The following is an 11,363-nucleotide window of genomic DNA, read 5'->3' on the forward strand; positions in this document are numbered from 1 at the left end:
CCTGATGCAGGATATCTGGTTAGCCAGCGTCGAATGGGATGAGTTTCTTCCTGCAGAACTACTACATCGCTGGCATGATTTCCTTCGGAGCTACAGTTTCCTCCACCAAGTTCGCATCCCGCGTTGGGTACATTTTCAACCAGGTGTACAAGTCCAAATCCATGGTTTCTGCGATGCCTCCCAAAAGGCTTATGGCGCAGCGATTTACGTGCGCATCCAGCGTGATGGAATCATTTCATCAAATCTTCTAACGTCAAATACCAAATTCGCTCCGGCAAAAACCTTCTCGCTCCCGCGTCTAGAACTGTGTGGAGCCGTCCTTCTGTCAGACTTGTGGACTGCAATTCTGCCTCAGATTCCTTTCGGTCGTATAGAATCTTTTCTATGGACTGATTTCACTATTGTGACATCGGGAAGCGACCCATACGTTGCCATTTAGCATGCCCGGAGCAGGACATGCTTGAGCGGTTCTCCAAGCTCGATAAGGCACTACGAGTTTTCGCCTATGGTCAGCGCTTCATCCAGCGCTCGCAAAAACGACCTATTCCAGGCGAGCTGCAGCTATCCAACACAGAGATTTCCACAGCTGAGCGACTCCTAATTTTCATAACACAGCGCAGATACTTTGCGCTTGAATATGCCTGCCTGAGCCAAAAGCGGCCAATTCCAGCATCCAGTTCTATTAAGAACATGAATCCTTTCCTTGATCCTCACGGCCTCATCAGGGCGTGTGGTCGGGTGACGACCTCCGAAAAATCTCAATAACTAGCCGTATCCTCACTCCGTAGTTTGCTGCTGTCGCTAGTTCTAAGTCATATTTTCGACTCCATACTAATTCGTTTTTTTTGTATCCTACTCCAGATTATAAACAATGTTCCCACGTCTACGTAGCGCCGTCGAAATGGAGAGCAGACGTACACGAGGTACAAATTCCTACCGTTGCCGAGTCTGCCACGGAGTCCACCGCAACGGAGAGCACCACACACTGCTGCATATGCAGGAGCAGCCGCTGTATTTACGCCGTTCGCGTCAGTTGACGCCGCCCTCTCGTCGCGCTCGAGCTTCTGCTCACCAAGCTTCGACCTCTCCTCAACTCTCTTCGGCCTCTCCACGGCATTCGTCAGCCTCTCCACGGCATTCGTCGGCCTCTCCACGAACCGCGGCATTCGCCACGCAGAGAGTTCCGACAGGGCCTTCACTGGCCACTTTGCTTCAGCGACACAGCGTGAACCTCCTCCCGACCGCTCTGGTGCGGATTGCCACCGGGACGCGAGTGTTCGACACAGCAGCGCTCATCGACCCATGCACGCCTATGAGCTGCATTGACGCGTCGCTGGCAACTTCTTTGCGACTTGCGACGACAGCTGTGGTTGCTGAACAGATCTGTTCAGCCACCGTCGGCTCGAAAACGAACGCCCATGTCCGGCTCGATCTCGTTTTCAAAGTGGAGCCTCACGTGCGCGTCCGCACTCCGATCCGACAGTTGGATGAGACTGTGCGGTCCTATTTCAAGGACATCACCTTGGCTGATGAACGATTCTACCTTCCGGCTACGATCTCCGTCATCCTGGGCGCGGATGTGTACCCCAAAGTTATGCAGCCTGGGTTCCTGAAAGTGCAGGATGGATTGCCGGTGGCCCAAAGCACCGTATTTGGATGGGTCCGGTCCGGGGCCTGTCACACGCCGTAATGAGGAGCAGACTTTATTGCAACCCATAGTGATTGCAAGGGGGGCGGAATGTTCAGGTCAGGAGCTTTCGCTTCCCCCCCGCGCGCCTCCGAAGCGCTCCCGCTTCTGCAAAGCTCCTCAGCGCGCTCTCGCTCTCAGCTTGCGCTCTTGCGCAGCTTGCTCTCCTCGCTCTTCTAGCGGAGGCTCTCGACTCTGGGCGATCGGCGGTTCGGATATCTCACTCCAACTTGTAAATTAGTTCCTTTTACGACATCAAATAAAGAAGACCACGTCCACGGTCGTTTAACAATGAGAATAACCACGCCCCCGGGCCTCCTACTTTTTCGTATTTTTCTTCATTTTGGTGGTGATTTCTTTGGTGTTTCCGACTGCGGCGCGGGAGTGATTTGTTTGACTAATAATTCTTGTGCTTATCTGGAAACTGAAAGAAGTTTTCCCCCCTCCAGCCGAACATTTTGGTCCTTCGAGCCGGATCTTGGATTTTTGGATTTCCGGATTTTTTTGGATTTTGGATTTTCCAACTCCGCTTCACCAGCAGTTCTCGGCATTTCATATTTCCAAAGATAAGTACGAATTATTCCGTGGCCCCCTCACTGCCGGTCTTCAGCAGAGTCCGAACAATTAATTTCGGTCCCTCTGCTGCAAGATTAATTTCCGTCGACTCCAAGAGCGAGTTTTCCTGACAACGGCAGTTGAGGAATTTTCCATTGCTTTTTTCCATTTCCTACATTTTGCAATTTTCAATCCGTCTCCGTTTTAAACGTCGCCATATTCTTTTTCGTCCGCTTTCCCCTACATATTGGCATTTATCCGTACATCAATGTACAAAACGGTTCCGACACAAAATTGAAATTCATACATACATATGTCCATACATCTGTCTACATGAAGACATTGATTTTATTTCACACAATATAAAAAGAAAAAATTATTAAGATTCCGATAATAAAAAATTACAGATAATAAAGTATACAGTCCGCTGCTAACATCCACATCCATATATACACATATATTATTATATTATTCCATATTATATTTTCTCCAGGTCAATAATATATATATTACACATTATATTTTCATCCCCATACACATATGTACATACATTCCACATACATTTACATACAACATTTAAAAAAAAAAGAGAAAAAAAACCAAGAAAATAAATTAAAATAAATAAAGAATAAAATATTAAAACAAATTTTCTAAGCAGTGTCCGTCTTTTTTCTGCATTTTATTGGCGCGCCTTACATACATAGTTCCGCTGCCGTCGCGACATCTGCATACTTACATACATACATAACTAAGAGCTTTACATTCTTTACAACGAACATTGAATTGAGAAAAAAAAGTGCCAGGTGTTACGATCCCACCATTCCGATCGAATTACTTTTTTTCATACAATTAATAATTTTTGTTAATAATTAACGAATTAATTGCTCATTTAATACTTTTTAAAGTTTTTTTTTGCACGCGATTAAATATCCACAATTGTCAAGGGTACTCCATATCTATTTTCTTTGCATTTATTGGGTTATTATTAAGTACGAAAATAATAAACAACTCGGCAATTCCATTCCGCAATTATTTATACATATAAATAAAATTTCGATTCTCGTCGCATTTGCTCCAATTAATATTGGCTCCATTATAAATAAATTTCGATTATCGTAGCATTTGCTCCAAGTAATATTGGCTCCATTACAAATAAATTTTCCATTCTCGTAGCATTTGCTCCAATTAATATTGGCTCCACTACAATTGAATTTTTTCCATTCTCGTCGCATTTGCTCCAGCTAATATTGGCTCCACTACAAATAAATTTTCCATTCTCGTCGCATTTGCACCAGCTAATATTGGCTCCACTACAAATAAATTGTCCATTCTCGTCGCATTTGCTCCAATTAATATTGGCTCCACTACACATATTTACGATTATCGTCGCTTCTACGTCAAGTAAATTTTTTCCAGTTTTATTCTTGCAATTCTGAGATTGGTTAATTCCACCATCCAACATCTACCATCCGAGGTCTACGGCATATTCTTGCCATCCATATTCGTTTCGTTTTGACCGTCTCACATTTCTACTTCTTCGATTTTGTTGACGGTATTGGGAGCAAATAATTCTACGATTTGAATTTTATTGGTTAATTCTGAGATTGATTAATTCTACCATCTACCATCCTAGTTCTGCGGCATATTCTTGCCATCCATATTCGCTTCGTCTTTACCGTCTCACATTTCTACTTCGGCGATTTTTAGTTGACGCTAGTGACCACAACTAAGTCTAACATTCGAATTCTACGGCATATTCTTGCCAATCCAATCCATAGAGTCCGAAGCAACCATGGAAACACTTCTCACAAAATTTTGGGAGGTGGAGGACCTTCCATGTAGACTGGTAAAGGAGACGGACAAGTTGTGTGAAGACTTTTTCGTCCGGCCAGTACTGCAGTCCGATCTCACTCTTCAAATCCTGAAGTGGCGGACGTTTAAATTCGTTTTCAATGCCGACATCACCAAGATGTATCGGCAAATTCTCCTAAACCAAGAGCACACTCCGTTGCAGAGGATTCTCTTTCGAAATGGCCAAGGGGATATATCCGACTTCGAGCTTCAGACGGTCACGTTTGGAGTGAATTGTGCCCCTTTCCTGGCCCTACGAACACTGCAACAATTGTCTGACGATGTCAACGCCCAATATCCACGGGCGTCGCATATAATCTCAAATTATATGTATGTCGACGATGTGCTAGCAGGAGCCCATACAGAAGCTGAAGCTATTTTAGCCATTCGGGAGCTGCAAGCAGCTCTGGACTCAGCTGGATTCCCTCTCCGCAAGTGGACATCGAATGAACGTGCACTCCTTAAAGCACTTCCTAAAGAGCATCTACTTTCGACTGATTTTCTTGATCTCGAAGAGGTCAGCACCACCAAGACATTGGGAGTACGGTGGAACGCTACGACGGATGAGTTCTATTTTGTTCCAACAGAGGTCACCATTCAGGCCAACTATTCGAAACGCGACGTCTTATCCCAGATCGCGAAATTGTTCGACCCAGCTGGGTGGCTCTCCCCATTTGTGGTTCAGGCCAAAATCCTGATGCAGGATATCTGGTTAGCCAGCGTCGAATGGGATGAGTTTCTTCCTGCAGAACTACTACATCGCTGGCATGATTTCCTTCGGAGCTACAGTTTCCTCCACCAAGTTCGCATCCCGCGTTGGGTACATTTTCAACCAGGTGTACAAGTCAAAATCCATGGTTTCTGCGATGCCTCCCAAAAGGCTTATGGCGCAGCGATTTACGTGCGCATCCAGCGTGATGGAATCATTTCATCAAATCTTCTAACGTCAAATACCAAAGTCGCTCCGGTAAAAACCGTCTCGCTCCCGCGTCTAGAACTGTGTGGAGCCGTCCTTCTGTCAGACTTGTGGACTGCAATTCTGCCTCAAATTCCTTTCGGTCGTATAGAATCTTTTCTATGGACTGATTTCACTATTGTGACATCGGGAAGCGACCCATACGTTGCCATTTAGCATGCCCGGAGCAGGACATGCTTGAGCGGTTCTCCAAGCTCGATAAGGCACTACGAGTTTTCGCCTATGGTCAGCGCTTCATCCAGCGCTCGCAAAAACGACCTATTCCAGGCGAGCTGCAGCTATCCAACACAGAGATTTCCACAGCTGAGCGACTCCTAATTTTCATAACACAGCGCAGATACTTTGCGCTTGAATATGCCTGCCTGAGCCAAAAGCGGCCAATTCCAGCATCCAGTTCTATTAAGAACATGAATCCTTTCCTTGATCCTCACGGCCTCATCAGGGCGTGTGGTCGGGTGACGACCTCCGAAAAATCTCAATAACTAGCCGTATCCTCACTCCGTAGTTTGCTGCTGTCGCTAGTTCTAAGTCATATTTTCGACTCCATACTAATTCGTTTTTTTTGTATCCTACTCCAGATTATAAACAATGTTCCCACGTCTACGTAGCGCCGTCGAAATGGAGAGCAGACGTACACGAGGTACAAATTCCTACCGTTGCCGAGTCTGCCACGGAGTCCACCGCAACGGAGAGCACCACACACTGCTGCATATGCAGGAGCAGCCGCTGTATTTACGCCGTTCGCGTCAGTTGACGCCGCCCTCTCGTCGCGCTCGAGCTTCTGCTCACCACGCTTCGACCTCTCCTCAACTCTCTTCGGCCTCTCCACGGCATTCGTCAGCCTCTCCACGGCATTCGTCGGCCTCTTCACGAACCGCGGCATTCGCCACGCAGGGAGTTCCGACAGGGCCTTCACTGGCCACTTTGCTTCAGCGACACAGCGTGAACCTCCTCCCGACCGCTCTGGTGCGGATTGCCACCGGGACGCGAGTGTTCGACACAGCAGCGCTCATCGACCCATGCACGCCTATGAGCTGCATTGACGCGTCGCTGGCAACTTCTTTGCGACTTGCGACGACAGCTGTGGTTGCTGAACAGATCTGTTCAGCCACCGTCGGCTCGAAAACGAACGCCCATGTCCGGCTCGATCTCGTTTTCAAAGTGGAGCCTCACGTGCGCGTCCGCACTCCGATCCGACAGTTGGATGAGACTGTGCGGTCCTATTTCAAGGACATCACCTTGGCTGATGAACGATTCTACCTTCCGGCTACGATCTCCGTCATCCTGGGCGCGGATGTGTACCCCAGAGTTATGCAGCCTGGGTTCCTGAAAGTGCAGGATGGATTGCCGGTGGCCCAAAGCACCGTATTTGGATGGGTCCGGTCCGGGGCCTGTCACACGCCGTAATGAGGAGCAGACTTTATTGCAACCCATAGTGATTGCAAGGGGGGCGGAATGTTCAGGTCAGGAGCTTTCGCTTCCCCCCCGCGCGCCTCCGAAGCGCTCCCGCTTCTGCAAAGCTCCTCAGCGCGCTCTCGCTCTCAGCTTGCGCTCTTGCGCAGCTTGCTCTCTCGCTCTTCTAGCGGAGGCTCTCGACTCTGGGCGATCGGCGGTTCGGATATCTCACTCCAACTTGTAAATTAGTTCCTTTTACGACATCAAATAAAGAAGACCCTATCCACGGTCGATTGCCACTGAGAATAACCACGCCCCCGGGCCTCCTACTTTTTCGTATTTCTCTTCATTTTGGTGGTGATTTCATTGGTGTTTGACTAATAATTCTTGTGCTTATCTGGAAACTGAAAGAAGTTTTCCCCCCTCCAGCCGAACAGAATTTATGCAATTAAATTTAAAATTGATAATTGATCTACACTGGAAAAAAAATTTAAATTAATTAATTAAAATGTAGTCTATATAAACAAAAGAAATATAGATAACAAAATTATTAGAAATACATATTGAAGCAATTAAAGTAAGGAAATAAAATACTAATAATATAGTCCACCAATTTAAAATGCCATAGATAATTTTTTTAAATTAAAATTATTATTAATTTTTTTAAATGTAGCCTTTAAAATTGTTCCACTTTATNTCGCACCTTTCGCTTATACCCAGCTGTCTTTTTATAAACAATAATGAGCCTACAATGAAGAAAAATAGACAGAAGAAAACACCTATATATATAAATTAAATAAATAACAAAATAAAATCCCAATCAATATGCAAAGCTAAAGCAACAATTATTATAGGTAAATAAATAATTTAACAACAACCTTTAAAAATGTAAAATACGCTAAAAGAAAAAGAATTTTCGTAAATTAAAAATTCCCTTTAATTTCAATAATCTTATACAACAAAACAACATGAATTAAAATTTATTATGTATTAACAATTTTTCGTTTAGGTTTAATTGGCATAGCGACATAAGTCCGACGACATATCTCCGCCCGGTACATTTTTCGGGCGGACTTATGTCGCTTTTTTTCGGCGGAGCTATGTCGTTTTATAACGACATATCTCCGCCCAGAGTTATGTCGCTTTAAAACGACATAGCTCCGCCGGAAAAAAAGCGACATATCTCCGAGCGGAGTTATGTCGTTTTCATGCGACATATCTCCGCCAGAAAAAAAGCGTCATATCTCCGCGCGGAGTTATGTCGTTTGTAAGCGACATATCTCCGCCAAACTACTAACGTTATACAGTGGCGAACTTAATTTTTGCCACCGTTTTTCTTCATTTAACATAGAAATATTTACTTGAATCAAATTTGATTTAAATATTTTGATCAATTTCCAACTAAATGAACTTAATTTTATTTTTGTATATCATTCCATTAATTTATAAAAATTTAAAATTTAAAAAAACCGCTACATTTCCCTGAACAAAATTATTGGCACACATGGTGCCAATAGTGAATAGTGAATTATTTTCTAAAAATTTTATCGACCTGTTAACTTTTTACTTCTGGAAAGTTTTGTTATCTTTATTTAGAATATGTTTGTTGATAAAATTTTAACTTAAAGTCGTCGAAGTGTCTATTTTTTAAGCCAAAGTAGCTCATTTTACCAAAATGATTTATACTAAAAACCGTTCCATTTTGAATTTAAAAAAAAATGTTTGGTTCGGTTGCAAGTTCGACAAAAAACATCGATGTCGATGTTTTCAAAATAGACCATCGATGTATAACTTAACATCGGTATCAAAAAAATCATCGAAAAACATCGGAAAATAGCGCTAAAAATAACATCGATGTTCGATGCACCGATGAACTTTGTAATAAATTACAAAGGGCTTATTTCTATTATCTTTTTTGTGAGTAAAAACTACAAACAAGCTACCGTAGTAATTATATATTTTGTTCTTATTTTTATACCCTTGCAGGGTATTATAATTTCAGTCAGAAGTTTGCAACGCAGTGAAGGAGACGTTTCCGACCCTATAAAGTATATATATTCTTGATCAGCATCAACAGCCGAGTCGATCTAGCCATGTCCGTCTGTCCGTCTGTCCATCTGTCCGTCTGTCCGTCTGTCTGTTTCTACGCAAACTAGTCCCTCAGTTTTAAAGCTATCTGAATGAAACTTAGCATATAGTCTTCTATATGCTCTCACTGCTATATATGTCGGAACGGGCCGGATCGGACGACTATATCATATAGCTGCCATACAAATGTTCGATATATTTGTAGAAAAAAAATTATAACTTTGCTGTTTTTCAACATTTTTGCACAATTTTTTAGATATGGCCATTTTATATTATTTCAGAATTTTAGTAAAAATTTTATGAAAATCGGTCGACTATATGATATAGCTGCCATAGGAACGGTCGAGAAATGAATAGGAAAAAAAATTATGGTTTCGTTGTTTTTCAACGTATGTTTATCTACTCTGCGATATAAGCTTTTTTTATTATTCTAGAATTTTGGTATAAATTTCATAAAAATCGGACAACTATATCATATAGCTGCCATAGAAGCGATCGGTAGATGTAGAGAAAATGTAAAACTGGGAATGTAAAACTGTAACTTTCAAACTGTAAACATAATAAGTATAGGTAAAATGTAATGAAACTCTGTTTTGTGAGTGTTTTCAGCATTTAAATCTATAATATAAACATCGAAACCAATCTGCAAGGGTATACAAACTTCGGCGTGCCGAAGTTAGCTTCCTTTCTTGTTTAGATATGAAATGACATAATTAAAAATGATATCAATATTGATGCTTTCATAGGACTCTTTCATTTTATTTGAAATTATGAAATAGGCTAAAATTTGTATGATGTTATCCATAGGCCCATTTATCCATAGACTCATAAATAAATATTAAATATTGTTGAATCAGAGACCGATGTTTCGTCAAACATCGATGCATCGGTTAACATCGATATCAACAAAAATATCGAAAACATCGGAAACATCGCTATAAAAAACCTTGATGCTCGATGCATCGATGTTTTCAGCATCACTAGTTCGGTGTGCCAATAATTTTGTTCAGGGAAATGTGACAGTTTTTTTAGTTTTTTAATTTTTATAAAGGTAGTCTAGGTCCATAGGAATATGTACCATATTACAAAAGCTCTTAAACGCCAGGTAAAGTTTAGATGGCCCTGAACGTTTCCGGCGAAAATATATCAAAAAAAAAAAAATAAAAAAAAAAAAATAAAAATTTATAAATTATTGGAATGATATACAAGGATAAAATTAAGTTCATTTAGTTGGAAATTGGTCAATATATTTAAATAAAAATTGTTTAATGTAAATATTGCTATGTTTAATTGAAAAAAGGTTTCCAAAGTCAGACATGCTAACTGTGCCAAAAATTAAGTTCGTCACCGTCGCGCGGAGTTATGTCGCTTTAAAACGACATATCTCCGCCGAACTAGAAACGACATATCTCCGCGCGGAGTTATGTCGCTTTAAAGCGACATATCTCCGCCGAAAACGACATAACTCCGCGCGGAGATATGTCGTTTCTAGTTCGGCGGAGATATGTCGCGCGGACTTATGTCGATATGCCGGTTTAATTTAGTAGCTTTAGGGACTACACTGTAAGAATAAAAGGGATAAAACTTTAGAACTCGATCATTTTTGTAATTATTTCCGGATAATGGATTTGTTCATTTATTCAGAGTTGAGTTTTGTTGTGTTTAGGAAATGGAATATATTGTTAACGATTACGAATTAAAGTATTGAGAATTGAAATCATGACGTGCTAATTTTTATTATTTTCTGGATTGACATGGCAACTTAAAACTCGTCGGAGGAATGTTTTGGGATCTTCCGTAATTTTTTTTTCGCTTTGAAGATCATGGTTGGGTAGGGTACAGACAGCGAGAGTCAAATATCACCTAAGACCTTGCTAACCGTTTATAGTGTAGTATGCACACATAACGAATACGCACTGTACCCAGAGTACTTAAAGAGTGCGCACTGTAATACTTTATTGCAGTGTTTACATATTTCAATGTCACGGTCACAAATCTTAAATGGCCGAAATATGAACCGATCGCTATGGTTTAGCCCGCACACAGAAAGTGCTAGCGTCGGCATATTCGTAACGAACGGACTGCACACGCATACCCCCTCGCGCCTCCACCTGAGAGTGCATAGCCAAGGTACATAAGTACTTTCCTTTACATATAAGAATATATATATGCAGCCGTCTCTCTGCCGCCGCCTGCGAGCAGCGCAGCTACGAGACTTAGTTTAAATTATAACTTAAGGAATATTGTAATAATCAGAAACCTTTTGAGAGTCGGCGCGGCACCTTAGCTGCTCCAACCCATCTAAAGAATAAATAAAATATCTACTACAAATTAAATAAAAATCTTATACATTTTGGGCACTGTCGGGACCATCATATTTCATGGCGACCGTCTGAGAAGAAACCTGCATATAAAAAACATAAAACTCCAAAACTTAAACTCCAAACTTCAGATAAAAATAACAAAAAAGTGAAAAAATATAAATGTCACGGCCAAAAATAGGAGTACGGCATTGCAGTGTGTCCCTGATAATGCAATATGAAGCCATCGAAATAGCAAGCGACATAATCGAGGAGCTCAGTGCAGACGACACTAACAAGGACATCGCAAGGGAGCTAAAGAATCATTTTAACGAAAATTATGGTCCGTATTGGCAGTGCATCGTGGGAGGCGCATTCGAATCGTCGGTAAAGGCCCAGCCAGATACGCTCATCCATTTTTTCATAGGAGAGCGGGACATATTGCTGTTCAAAGCAATAGAAAATAGCGTGGCGGACACGCAAAATCAACACCAATAAAAATAAAACAAGT

This window comes from Drosophila kikkawai, unplaced genomic scaffold, assembly GCF_030179895.1.
Source record: "Drosophila kikkawai strain 14028-0561.14 unplaced genomic scaffold, DkikHiC1v2 scaffold_185, whole genome shotgun sequence".
Classification (NCBI taxonomy): Eukaryota; Metazoa; Arthropoda; class Insecta; order Diptera; family Drosophilidae; genus Drosophila; species Drosophila kikkawai.